Genomic DNA, 12,685 nt, shown 5'->3' with positions numbered 1-12,685 from the left:
CGCTACAATTTGACAGCATGAAAATTGTAACTCAGTGAATTGTGCATCGTTAATCAGTCAAATCAAGATTCCGTCAGTTTCGGCGCGCTGTACTATAATAGTCTTTATGTCAATCAGTGAGGCTTTCAGCTGACATTCGAGGAACTGCAGACTTGTTATTCTATCCTTAACTTAAGCCTTGACATGCCTGGTAAATCATGCGTCTTTTGAAACTCGACAAAGGACACTAGCTCCAATCGCCATGCAACCAAGTCTTGTAAATGAAAAGACGGCTATAAAAACTTTCATTTCGCGAAGGTTCTCCGAAACTGGCTTTGAAACGCTTGCAACCAACAAGAAAGTTCGCTTCCTTCACCTTTGCAGTTTCGTGTAGTCATATGTTTTGCTCGATGATTCAAGGTAAGTTTTCAGGTCTTACTGATCAACATTTTTGCAAAAGCCCTTCTTTTCCCACAACCTCTCAATCGCTGTGTTCAACATGGCGGATGCGATCCTTCCACTATCCACCAATCGCTTTAAATTGAACTTTGTGGCATTTTAATGGAAGAATTTCATCGAAACTGACTAGAGATATCTCTCACGAAAAGATTAGTACGTTTGTAAAGCATGAGTGCCGAGCAGTTTCATTTTAGCGGTCAACATTCTTTGCGACGGACGACACAATGCCTATTTCTAGCAGGAGGTTGCATAAATTTGGAGCGCGGTCACTTCATCAACTTGCGTCAACAAGATTTAAAGGTACTCCAAAAGGTACTCTTACCAAAAGATAGTCGAAACGCTAGCACAAAGCAGATTTTAAAATTTGTTCTTCACAGTAATCCTGAGTTAAAAAAAATTGCTCGCTACATGGTTTCTGGTGAACGAAGTCACGCTTTTGAAGTTTCAAGGCGACAATTTTCCTCCACGTCTAACGTGTGCGAATAGCGCGCCCTGTTCTGAAAAAAAAAAAAACGGGAACAGCTACGCAAAAAGCAAGTTATCACGATTCTAAAAGTGTGCATTAATCTGAAACATCCAGGAATGATTCCGCAAAGATTTCACCACCAAGTCACAGCAAAAAATGCGTTACGAAAATTACAATTGATGTTTCAAAAATGAGAATCACTAGAAGAAATTAGTGACGCGATCATGCTGGTCAGAGGTTAAGTATCGTAAAAATCACGTGCCCATGATGGTGCGAGTTAGTTCTGCACGTTAACAGAGTCCCATAATTCATGATAAACTGGGTATTTCCGTGATCCCTAAACACGTTTGCTAAAGCTCCTGCAGTTAGAAGTTCTGAAAAAAAGTAAGGTGAAAAGAAAGAAACATGCCCCCTAAAAAGAATGAGCGCAACGTGACACCAAATCCCAACACTAAAGAAGCAATTTATAAAACACCTAGCCAGACCCAAAGCTGTCCCTGCGGAAACAATGCACAGGTTCAAAAAAAGGATGAGAAAAAAGCCAAAAAATAGTGGACAGGTAAGTAAGATCTTTACTACTTGAACTTTTGATTTTGAAAATTTTCAAGCAAAATTTTTCTCGCAAAATCCTTTTCTGCTTCGAAGGCAACTCGTTTGTTCAAAATGGCGGTCAGCTTCGATCGCCACGTGTCAGAGCGAGTTATCAAGTTGGAGAAAAATTTATTCAGTTTTGGCCTTCACCTAAGTTTTCTCGAATTCCACCGTTCATTTAGAAATCTGAAGTAAATCGGTACTCGAACATGCCTGAGCTACATATCTAAATTCTGTGTGAAACTAGAAAATTTTTACCTCGTGCGTCAATGGACAAGACTCAGACAACCACATGGTTTGAGTTCATCGACGAAGAAGTATCTCAATAACATCATGCCCACGGTCGTATTTCTTTAAATATTTCTGGCATATTCAACGTGCTTCTTTTTCTCAAATGTTACTTTGGCGAATCGTTTTATCTGACAAGGTTAGAAGTTTTCTTATTTAAAAACCACAAGTAATTTTTGTTGTGTTCATTTGCCGCTCAAACCTGGTCTCATAAAAGTTTCGAGCTATAACACCGCAGTTTCCTCTTTTTGGACAGGCTTGTTTGCGCGAAGGGAGCATTTCGTCGCTGCTTTCGATTCTATACACCATTTCAGTTCGTGCTGGTGCGATATTTATTGAACAAGAAATGTTAATGTCGAAGGGTTTCATTCTACCATATTCGCTTGGAATGCATCAACCCAGAGCCTCACTTAAAGATAACTTAAGCAAATTGTTATACGAACTTTCGTGGTATTCATCGCCTTAAATCACTCAGTGTATTATCCTATGAAAATTTCTTCTTTGCAAACCAAATTTTAACAAAGTACAATCGATCATTTTAACTCTGGAAACGTTTATAGTTAATTTGATAATACATGCTTCAAAATGGCGGAATGAGTGGCAGTTATATCCACTGCTTCTTTATATCTTATCTGTTTCATCGCAAATGAAATTCGATTGAAAATTCACATTACATGCACAAAGATTATTTACTCTTATGAAATTCTGCTAAATGTTTATTCTAAAGTCGCAAATAATGTCTCAAAAACGTTACACGAAACATGATGCAAAAGGAAAGATGAGGCCTTCTTCTTTACAGTAGAAAATCTTTGTTGTTTTGACTCTTAAATGAGTTGTTGTACAAATCTGTGCGCCTGTGACAATTTTATTTGATCCATGCTATGAACTATCTAATGATGTGAAGCGACTTAATAATGGGCAAAAGATCAGTTTCGATGTTTTGAGTGCACGAAATGTGTAGGCTTCCATTGACACCACAGTTTTTATCTTCTATTTCTTTTTCAAGAAGGATATTTTAGATGTATCAATATTAAGATGCATAGAGTAACATTTGTAACCAGTACTTTGTAGGTTGGTGAATCTCGTATGAAGAATAACTGCGTATACTTAGAACAATGACCATTATAATCTGTTTAGGACAACTTTGTGTGTTATTCATCTGAGTGCTGTTTGAATTTGGGGGGAGAAAAGTAAACTTTTACAGTAAAAGTTGATAAATTCCTATATTCTTTTCTCTATATTCTGATAAATGGTCTATTGATTTCGTGGAGATGTTATTAATCATATCATCTTTCTCTATGACAGCCTGGGTAAAAAATATTTCACATTATCATGAAAATCAGTGATTCCAAAGAGTTATTTAACCAAAGTGCCATGCATTTCTTGGCCGTAATTATATCATTAGTGAAAGCAAACTTTACAAAATCTTAACTACTGAAAATAATTGAAAAACCATCCCAGATAGCAAAGGCAAAATACAAGATATCCTCGGCGAAACTGCAGATGAACATCTTCACTGCCACCAAGCTTGTACGCGGATTTAAGATTTAGATAACTCAATGCTATAAACATATTTAAGTAAAGGCACTGCATTCATCATGTCTTTCAGGAACATCACGAGGGACGATGAAGATCTTGAAGATGCTTTAAGAACTGAACTTTTACCTCTTTGAGCTGTTCTTTTGCTCTCTACTTAACGAAGAATTAGTTGTTACAAGGACAAGAATATTAACAGTAGAAAGACTGTGGTATTTTTGAAGTGTCTGCAAGTATCTTATGCGAAAGCTATTTGTTTACTTGTTTAGGATGTCACTAGATATTACAAGGACATGAATATTAACAGTTGATTAGTTGTTACGTTTTTCTAGGTTTCTCTGACTTTCTTAATAAGCGAAAGCTGCTTTTTAAACAAAAAAATTTAGGTATTCTAGGCTGAATTATAAGCGCCTAAAACTCAGATAGCTCACTCATTTTGGCTACGAAATTACAAAACAGACATCATTTGATGTCGAGCACGCTTGAAACCTTGTTCTACGATATTTTGCGCGCATCTATCAATTAGTTATTTTATCATAACCGACCAAACGTCGCTTAAAAATCAAAGACCAAAAATTTGCGAAACAAGTTTTACTAATGACATTGACCACGAACCTTTCGAACGACCACGAAGATTTCTAACCATACCTGAGGGCACATATTAGTGAAACAACGGCCGACTGCCGTGCAGATTACAAGGAAAAACAGACTTCTGCAATATAGCTCAGATCTCAACCCGCGTATTTTGCGGTGCAAATATAGCTTGCGCAACCACATTTGAGGTAAAACATGAGACAAGCGAGCCAAGGAAATTTACTGTCGATTTCTGGAAGACTTCTCTAAGATAAACAAATCGGAAAAGATCTGATGTGCTACACTGGTTTCCAATGTTTTCTTAAGGAAATTTCAAACACTAAAATTTAGCACCCAGCGATCTGATTCGCTACAATTTGACAGCATGAAAATTGCAACTCAGTGAATTGTGCATTGTTAATCAATCTACTTAAGATTCTCGTCAGTTTCGCCGCGCTGTACTATAATGGTCTGTGTGTCAATCAGTGAGGATTTCAGCTGACATTCGAGGAACTGCAGACTTGTTATTCTATCCTTAACTTAAGCCTTGACATGCTTGGTAAATCATGCGTCTTTTAAAACTCGACAAAGGACACTAGCTACCATCGCCATGCAACCAAGTCTTGTAAATGCGAAGACCGCTATAAAAACTTCCACTTCGCGAAGGTTCTCTAAAACTGGCTTTGAAACGCTTGCAACCAACAAGAAAGTTCGCTTCCTTCACCTTTGCAGTTTCGTGTAGTCATATGTTTTGCTCGATGATTCAAGGTAAGTTTTTAGGTCTTACTGATCAACATTTTTGCAAAAGCCCTTCTTTTCCCACAACCTCTCAATCGCTGTGTTCAACATGGCGGATGCGATCCTTCCACTATCCACCAATCGCTTTAAATTGAACTTTGTAGCATTTAATGGAAGAATTTCATCGAAACTGACTAGAGATATCTCTCACGAAAAGATTAGTAAGTTTGTAAAGCATGAGTGCCGAGCAGTTTCATTTTAGCGGTCAAAATTCTTTGCGACGGACGACACAATGCCTATTTCTAGCAGAAGGTTGCATAAATTTGGAGCGCGGTCACTTCATCAACTTGCGTCAACAAGATTTAAAGGTACTCCAAAAGGTACTCTTGCCAAAAGATAGTCGAAACGCTAGCACAAAGCAGATTTAAAAATTTGTTATTCACAGTAATACTGAGTTTAAAAACTGCGATACATGGTTTCTGGCGAACGAAGTCACGCTTTTGAAGTTTCAAGGCGACGTTTTCCTCCACGTCTAACGTATGCGAAGCGCGCCCTGTTCTGAAAAAAAAAAGGGAAACAGCTACGCAAAAACCATGTAATCACGATTCTAAAAGTGTGCATTAATCTGAAACATCCAGGAATGATTCCGCAAAGATTTCATCACCAAGTCACAGTAACAAATGCGGTACGGAAATTACAATTGATGTTTCAAAAATGAGAATCACTAGAATTAATTAGGGACGCGATCATGCTGGTCAGAGGTTAAGTATCGTAAAAATCACGTGCCCATGATAGTGCAAGTTAGTTCTGCACGTTAACAGAGTCCCATGATTCATGACAAACTGCGTATTTTCCGTGGTCCCTAAACACGTTTGCTAAAGCTCCTGCAGCTAGAGGTTCTGAAAAAAGGAAGGTGAAAAGAAAGAAACATGTCCGATGACGAAGAAAAAAAAAAGAAAAAAAAAATTGAACGCGTAGTGACACCTAATACCAAGACTAAAGATGCGCTTTATCCAAACCCTCCCAAGACCCAACAGACAAGTTCCACCGGAAAAAATGACAAAGAAAAAGGCAAAAAACAAGACAAAAAACAAGACAAAAAAAAATAGTGAACGGGTGAGTAAGATCTTTACTACTTGAACTTTTCATTTTGAAATAGTCAGTTCTTTTTTCAAGCAAGATTTCTCTCGCAAAATTCTGTCCTGCTTCGAGGGCAAGTCGTTTGTTCAAAATGGCGGTCGGCTTCGATCGCCACGTGTCAGAGCGAGTTATCAAGTTGGAGAAAATTTATTCAGTTCTGGCCTTCACCTAAGTTTTTTCGAATTCCACCGTTCATTTGGAAACCTGAAGTAAATCGGTACTCAAACATGCCTGAGCTACATATCTAAATTCTGTTCGAAACTAGAAAATTTTCACCCCGTGCGTCAATAGGCGAGACTCAGACAACCACATAGTTTGAGTTCATCGACGAAGAAGTATCTCAATAAAATCATGCCCACGGTCGTATTTTTTTCAATATTTCTGGCATATTCAACATGCTTCTTTTTCTCAAATGTTACTTTGGCGAATCCTTTAATCTGAAAAGGTTAGAAGTTTGCTTATTTAAAAACCATAAGTAATTTTGTTGTGTTCGTTTGCCGCTCAAACCTGGTCTCAGAAAAGTTACGAGCTATAACACCGCAGTTACCTCTTTTGGACAGGCTTGTTTGCGCGAAGGGAGCATTTCGTCGCTGCTTTCGATTCTATACACCATTTCAGTTCGTGCTGGTGCGATATTTATTGAACAAGAAATGATAATGTCGAAGGATTTTATTCTACCATATTCGCTTGGAATGCATCAACCCAGAGCCTCACTCAAAGATAACTTAAGCAAATTGTTGTACGAACTTTCGTGGTATTCATCGGCTTAAATCACTCGGTGTATTATCCTATGAAATCTTCTTCTTTGCAAACCAAATTTTACCAAAGTACAATCGATCATTTTAACTCTGGAAACGTTTATAGTTAATTTGATAATACATGCTTCAAAATGGCGGAATGAGTGACAGTTATATCCACTGCTTCTTTATATCTTATCTGTTTCATCGCAAATGAAATTCGATTGAAAATTCACATTACATGCACAAAGATTATTTACTCTTAGGAAATTCTGCTAAATGTTTATTCTAAAGTTGCAAATAATGTCTCAAAAACGTAACACGAAACATGATGCAAACGGCAGTCACAGAAAGCAGTTTGTCAACAATAAATTCGACACCCATAAACTTTGTAGTTCCAGAAAATGCAAAGAACTTTTTAAAACTTAAGCTTTTATGTTCTGTGAATGGCAGACATCTTAACTGACAAATAAAAGCTTATTTCAAGCTCCTGACGTAACTCTTAAGTGGGAATACTCATGCCCACATTTCTGTGACCAGAGTAAATAACATCAGAACAGTAAAATGAAATTGTGATTTAATATGTTCCTCGATTTCTACCGCACCCAAAATTATTCCGTGTTACTTCGAGCGTGAAAAAATGTAGTGCTTTTTTCTGCATGGTAATGTTTCACTACTAAGGAATGAGAGATAAAAAATAATAATATTTCAATGACTTTTTAATAACCAGGCTTGTATAAGAGAATAATTTATGAAACCTTGAAGACAAGGAGAGAAGAGGCCTTCTTCTCTACAGTAGAAAATCTTTGTTGTTTTGACTCTTAAATAAGTTGTTGTACAAATGTGTGCGCCTGTGATAATTTTATTTGATCCATGCTATGAACTTTCTTGAAGCGACTTAATCATGGGCAAAAGATCTGTTTCGATGTTTTGAGTGCACGAAATGTGTATGCTTCCATTTTTTTTTAAGAAGGATGTTTTAGATGTATCAATATTATGATTCAGAGTAACATTTGTAACCAGTACTTCGTAGGTTGGTAAATCTCGTATGAAGAATAACTGTGTAAAACTTCGAACAATCTTCATTACAATTTTTTTAAGACAACTTTGTGCTGTTAGGATTAAAGGGAAAAAAGTAAACTATTACAGTCAAAGTTGATAAAATCCTATATTCTTCTCTCTATATTCTGATAAATAGTATATTGATTCTGTGGGGATGTTATTAATCATATCATCTTTCTCTATGATGGCCTGGATAAAAAATATTTCACATTATCATGAAAATCAGTGATTCCAATGAGTTATTTAACCAAAGTTCCATGCATTTTTTGGCCGTAATTATATCATTAGTGAAAGCAAACTTTACAAAAATCTTAACGATTGAAAAGAATTGAAAACCATCTCAGCTGGCAAAAGCAAAATACAAAATACAATATCCTCGGCGAAACTGCAGATGAACATCTTCACTGCCACCAAGTTTGTACACGGATTTAAGGTTTTGATAACTCAAAACAATATAAACATATTTAAGTAAACGCACTGCATTCTTCATGTCTTTCAGGAACATCACGAGGGATGATGACGATCTTGAAGATGCTTCAAGAACTGAACTTTACCTCTTTGAACTGTTCTTTTGCTCTCTACTTGATCAAGAATTAGATGTTACATGGACAAGAATATTAACAGTAGAAAGACGGTGTAGTTTTGTCAAGATTTCTCCAAGTATCTTATGCGAAAGCTCCTTGTTTACTTGTTTAGGATGTCACCAGATATTTTACAAGGACATGAATATTAAAAGTAGATTGGTTGTTAGGTTTTTTCTAGGTTTCCTTGTGTTTCTTACTTCGTATGCGAAAGCTATTTTTTCAACGTTTGCACTTTTGTAATAGGAAGAGACTAAAAAATGGAATATTCTTTACTCTGAGATAAAGGATGCCTCGAACTTAGAATTAATTTCTCATATTCGTGAAACAACGGCTGACTGTTGCGTACATTACAATGAAAACCAAGAAAGCGCGCAGCATTTGGGAAAAACAGACTTCCCCATTATAGCTAAGATCTCAACCCGCGTATTTTGCGGAGCAATTATAGTTTGCGCAGCCACATTTACGGTGAGATATGAGAGACAGGCGAGCCGTGTAAATTAATTGTCTGTTTCTGGAAGACTTCTCACAAACAAACAAATCAGCAAAGGTCTTATGTGCTACGCTGGTAACTATTGTTTTCTTGAGGAAATTTCAAAACACTCAAATTTAGCACCCAGTGATCTGATTTGCTACAATTTGACAGCATGACAATTGCAATTCAGTGAATTAATAATCAATCAAATTAATATTCACGTCAGTTTGACCACCACCCTGTAATATAACAGTCTGCGTGTCAATTAGTGAGGCTTTGCAGTGGCCTGTTGGGTCCCAGTCGTGCTCGTTATACTCCGACGTGTTTGAAAAATAAACTCCTGGGTCGAAATCTTTTTTAGAACGACACAAACAAAATTTCCCGCAAAGATCGTCATAACCCCAGCGGCACTTCTGCTCAGATTATCGTGTTATTGAGTACAGATGCAACAATACTGAGCTGGAGCTCACGATGAAGAGACGGAAAAAATAACTTAAACACTAAACAATGGAGAGATTCCAACGGAGTAAATGGAAAACGAGAAGTGATAAAGAAGCATAATAAACATCGCGAGTGCGTGAGATGCAAGAAATTAGAGACTAAATCTTCACAAAAGTTGATCCATAGGGAAATATCGACTGTTTGTCATGCGCTTGGCACAAAGCTGTCGTTTTTTTTTTCAGAATATGCCCATGGTAGGCTAGGGTATATTTTTTCAGCGGCGCCACTCTTCAAGAAAGGTAGGCTCGTAGCGGTGGAAGAAAATAGTGCACATCGTTTCATGTTTTCCACGAAGTGGTTTGTACGAACTTAAGTTTTAGTAGATCCCACATGAAAAGGAAATGAAAGAAAAAAAGGCTTTGTAACTAGATGGTTCTTCCAGAAAGGTCTCAAGAGAGGCTATGTAAACTAATCTCTCACCATCATGCGGCAGATCAAGTAGTAGAAACAGATCGAAAGATTAAAGAAAGATGCATTGGTGTTGTCACGAGGAAAAAAATCCGAGTCTCCACGAAGAATCGAATCTTAGACCTTTCGATTCCGCGTCACAACAGAGGCTTTTCCGCTGGGCCACAGAGAACTCTCTAGAAAGTGAGGCCAATAAATGATCCAAAGTTTGATTGAAAAGGGTAGAAAATAGGCCGACCAAAGGAGTCAAGTAAATGCACAATATAGACGAATATCAATTTGTTGATCTTTTGCATTGTGTATGTACTGAGGAGCTGTTACGCTAGTAAATATTTCACATTTGCGTAGTCCACTTCACATGAAAGTAATAAGTAAATTAAATTCCAAATATCTTCATCAATAACAGTCTTTAAGCTCGACAACTTGGGAGCATCAAAGATTCATTAAGAATCTTTATTTATCATTTAAACCAAACCACAGACTTCTCGCAGTGATTTGCAGTTCTCAATCTGCTACGTTGCAGATTGTTGCAAGTCGAACTTAAAGAGTAAACAGTTCTCGTGACACCCTAACAACTATGCAATTGAATTGGCAATTAACGATTCACTCGTTAAAGTTTTATTCAGTCTTAAGAAACCAGTGTTAAGTTTTAAATCCCATAATAAGGTTTAATTTGCATTTATTTGCGTTTAATAGTTATCAAATAATTTTTATATGTATTTAAATCTTCAATCTCAAGAAGTCTCATCGACGACGGATTAACATTGTGATCAAGTCGCCGAATCTAATTGCTTAAACAGGCGGAAGCCGCGACAATCGGAACTACTATAAACAGCTAAACAAACACCAACTTAAATGCGCTTCGAAAACTAATCCAAATCAAAACATTCCAACATCTCTGCAGATACTTGGTACCATTTGATTGTAATATTAACTGAGAAACAACGGGGGGGCGCAAAAATCATCCAACGATCTACTGGAACTGGGGACAAGAGTCGGTAAGAGCTAACTAGGGCACAAACGGTCGACCTCGTATCAACCTGCTTGAAATTTTCATCGCGTCATAACAGCGGTCGTACGCGAAATACCGATCAATCGCACGTGAAGTTTAAAGTCGCGCACACGAAAGTTAGTAAAATTCTAACAGATTCTATTAAGGGCTTCCATCCGCGGATCATTTATACATTTGTATCTCGTGCACAAACGCGAAGTCATTGGGAAATCATTTTGCTAGCGCTTCACAATTGGCAGATGTGAACTAAATTCCGAACAAAGCCAATCAAAATTTACAAACTCTTGTGTGTTAAACAACGTCACAGTTAGGAACATTTTCACACCTAGACTACCCCTCTTGGGAAACAAGTTGCAAACAATTTGCGGTTATTTTCTAACTAAACGTACCTTTATTCCTAAATCTTACTAAGTCTAAACTAATCCTGGTTTAAGCAAGGACGGAATCAAGGAGTGGAGTCCTGGCATTAGGCGAACTGCAAGATGGAATTCAATCCATGAAGATCAAATCGATCGGTCTCGCAAGAATCCTAATGAAACAGGCACAAGAAAACAAAGGCTCTCATTGTGATATTAGCTAAGCTTCGGTTACCTCATATCCACCTTCCACTGTAGTTTCACATCCGTTGAGAATCCCCATTGGTGCAACTTCTTATTATTCCATGCTTTAGAAGGGAATCTTGTTAGTTTGACTCTTTTTTGAGTTGCGCTCTTGTCACAAGAAATACAACACGCCTAGCGTCGACACAGTAAATCTACAGAACTCCAGCTTAAAAGAGCATTTATCACGACGCGTTATCAATGGTGTTTCCATAGTGATACTAATTGGCGTGGTGCGGTTTGCAGTACTCCTATTGGTTAAATCATATGACGCGGTATGCAGTGTATGACACGCGCTGCACGCGCATGTAGGTTTTCTTTTCTTCGTCGGTCTTGACCTTTGTCCAAGCGCGTTCCTTAACTTAGCGTAAAAAAAAACAACAACAAACAAAAACAAAAAACGCTTGCACACGCAGAGAACTTCAGTCTAATGCATAAACAAACAAATAGAAAACTGTAAACATTCATTTTGGCATCTCAAAATTTTGTAGAAGGCAAGGGATTTGAAGATAGACCGTGCCTTTTCCATTGCGGAGAAACAAGACGCGTTCACATCTGTCTCTGAAGCGGAATTTTTCTGAGTCCCGGTCACAATTTGATTCTAAATAATTGCAACGCATTAGGGAGCATCCTTGATCCACTCCTATCTGTATACAACCTACGACTACCATTTTAACTGGTGCACAAGATCGACTCAACCTAGTGTTTCTCGCGCGAAGCTCAAAGTTTCTAGAAAGAGTATCATTTCGATTCTATTTGGTAGACACTTGTTGAAATAGTAAATTGCAATTCGCTTATCACTGAAACATGCTCTAGTTTTGACACAACTTATCCAATTTTGTTTAACGATTACTGTTTAAAACCTTCTCCTAATGGTTAAAATTCGTCCAGTATTTTCTCCCTAAATATCACGGTTGAATTAAATTGTATTCACATACAGTGTATTGACATACACAAACCAAATCACAATTGATTTAAACAGTCTTTGAGCAACACACGTGAAATTTTTTGTTTGCCTCTGGCAAATGGACATCATATTTAAATAAATGATTAATTTACTAACTTAAAATCTAGAAAGATTAGTAGATAGTAAGCTTTGCACCTTCCTTTGTCACATTTCAAGAGCATGTGACGCAGTAAACAGTTGTCAGTCAAGCAATATGAACATTGCTTATTTCACCCAATTTTTTCAAACATCTTATGCTTGAGCTATCATGTATGCCCTCAGTCAGAAACTTTATAACGATGTGGAAACAGTGTAAAGTTTGTAAACTCTTATTATTGGCACTGAGAAGACTTAGTTTTGGTTTAAATTTAATTTAACATGGAAATTTGCTCCCTGCTCTTACTAAAATACTTTCAGAGAACTTATTCATTGGTCTGACTATTTTGGGAAAAAAAACCTGCATTTACCATGAGTCCTTTGGAGTTTATCAGAATCAGCAAAAGTTTTGTCTTCCTTGTGATTGGGTGGCTTTTGGAGCTAATAAAAACACTATTCGTCATATTTTTCGGAGCGGAAGGGAGGGGTGGTTTGTTT

The 12,685-nt window shown here is 37.3% G+C and overlaps 1 protein-coding gene and 2 long non-coding RNA genes across 3 annotated transcripts in view; 2 read left to right on the top strand and 1 right to left on the bottom strand.

The window, feature by feature from the left end:
- The window catches only part of LOC113666581 (histamine H2 receptor), a 56,976-nt gene extending 45,659 nt beyond the window's left edge, over nt 1-11,317 (bottom strand). The window contains exon 1 of the mRNA XM_089210127.1: nt 11,138-11,317. The gene's annotated coding sequence lies outside the window, so the exon portion shown is untranslated. The remainder of the gene's footprint in view (nt 1-11,137) is intronic.
- LOC149043412 (uncharacterized) lies at nt 1,154-3,630 on the top strand. Its single transcript, XR_016187860.1, has 2 exons — nt 1,154-1,463; nt 3,393-3,630. It is a non-coding gene; the product is annotated as an uncharacterized LOC149043412 (long non-coding RNA).
- Nucleotides 5,415-8,456, top strand: LOC113666591 (uncharacterized). The gene is made up of 2 exons (XR_003445811.2): nt 5,415-5,746; nt 8,069-8,456. It is a non-coding gene; the product is annotated as an uncharacterized LOC113666591 (long non-coding RNA).
- Nucleotides 11,318-12,685: the final 1,368 nt, after the last annotated feature.

The sequence above is a fragment of the Pocillopora damicornis genome, chromosome 6 (assembly GCF_964200805.1).
Source record: "Pocillopora damicornis chromosome 6, jaPocDami1.2, whole genome shotgun sequence".
Taxonomy (NCBI): Eukaryota; Metazoa; Cnidaria; class Anthozoa; order Scleractinia; family Pocilloporidae; genus Pocillopora; species Pocillopora damicornis.
The sequence above is the reverse complement of the archived record's forward strand: the minus strand, read 5'-3'. Positions and strand labels throughout refer to the sequence as shown.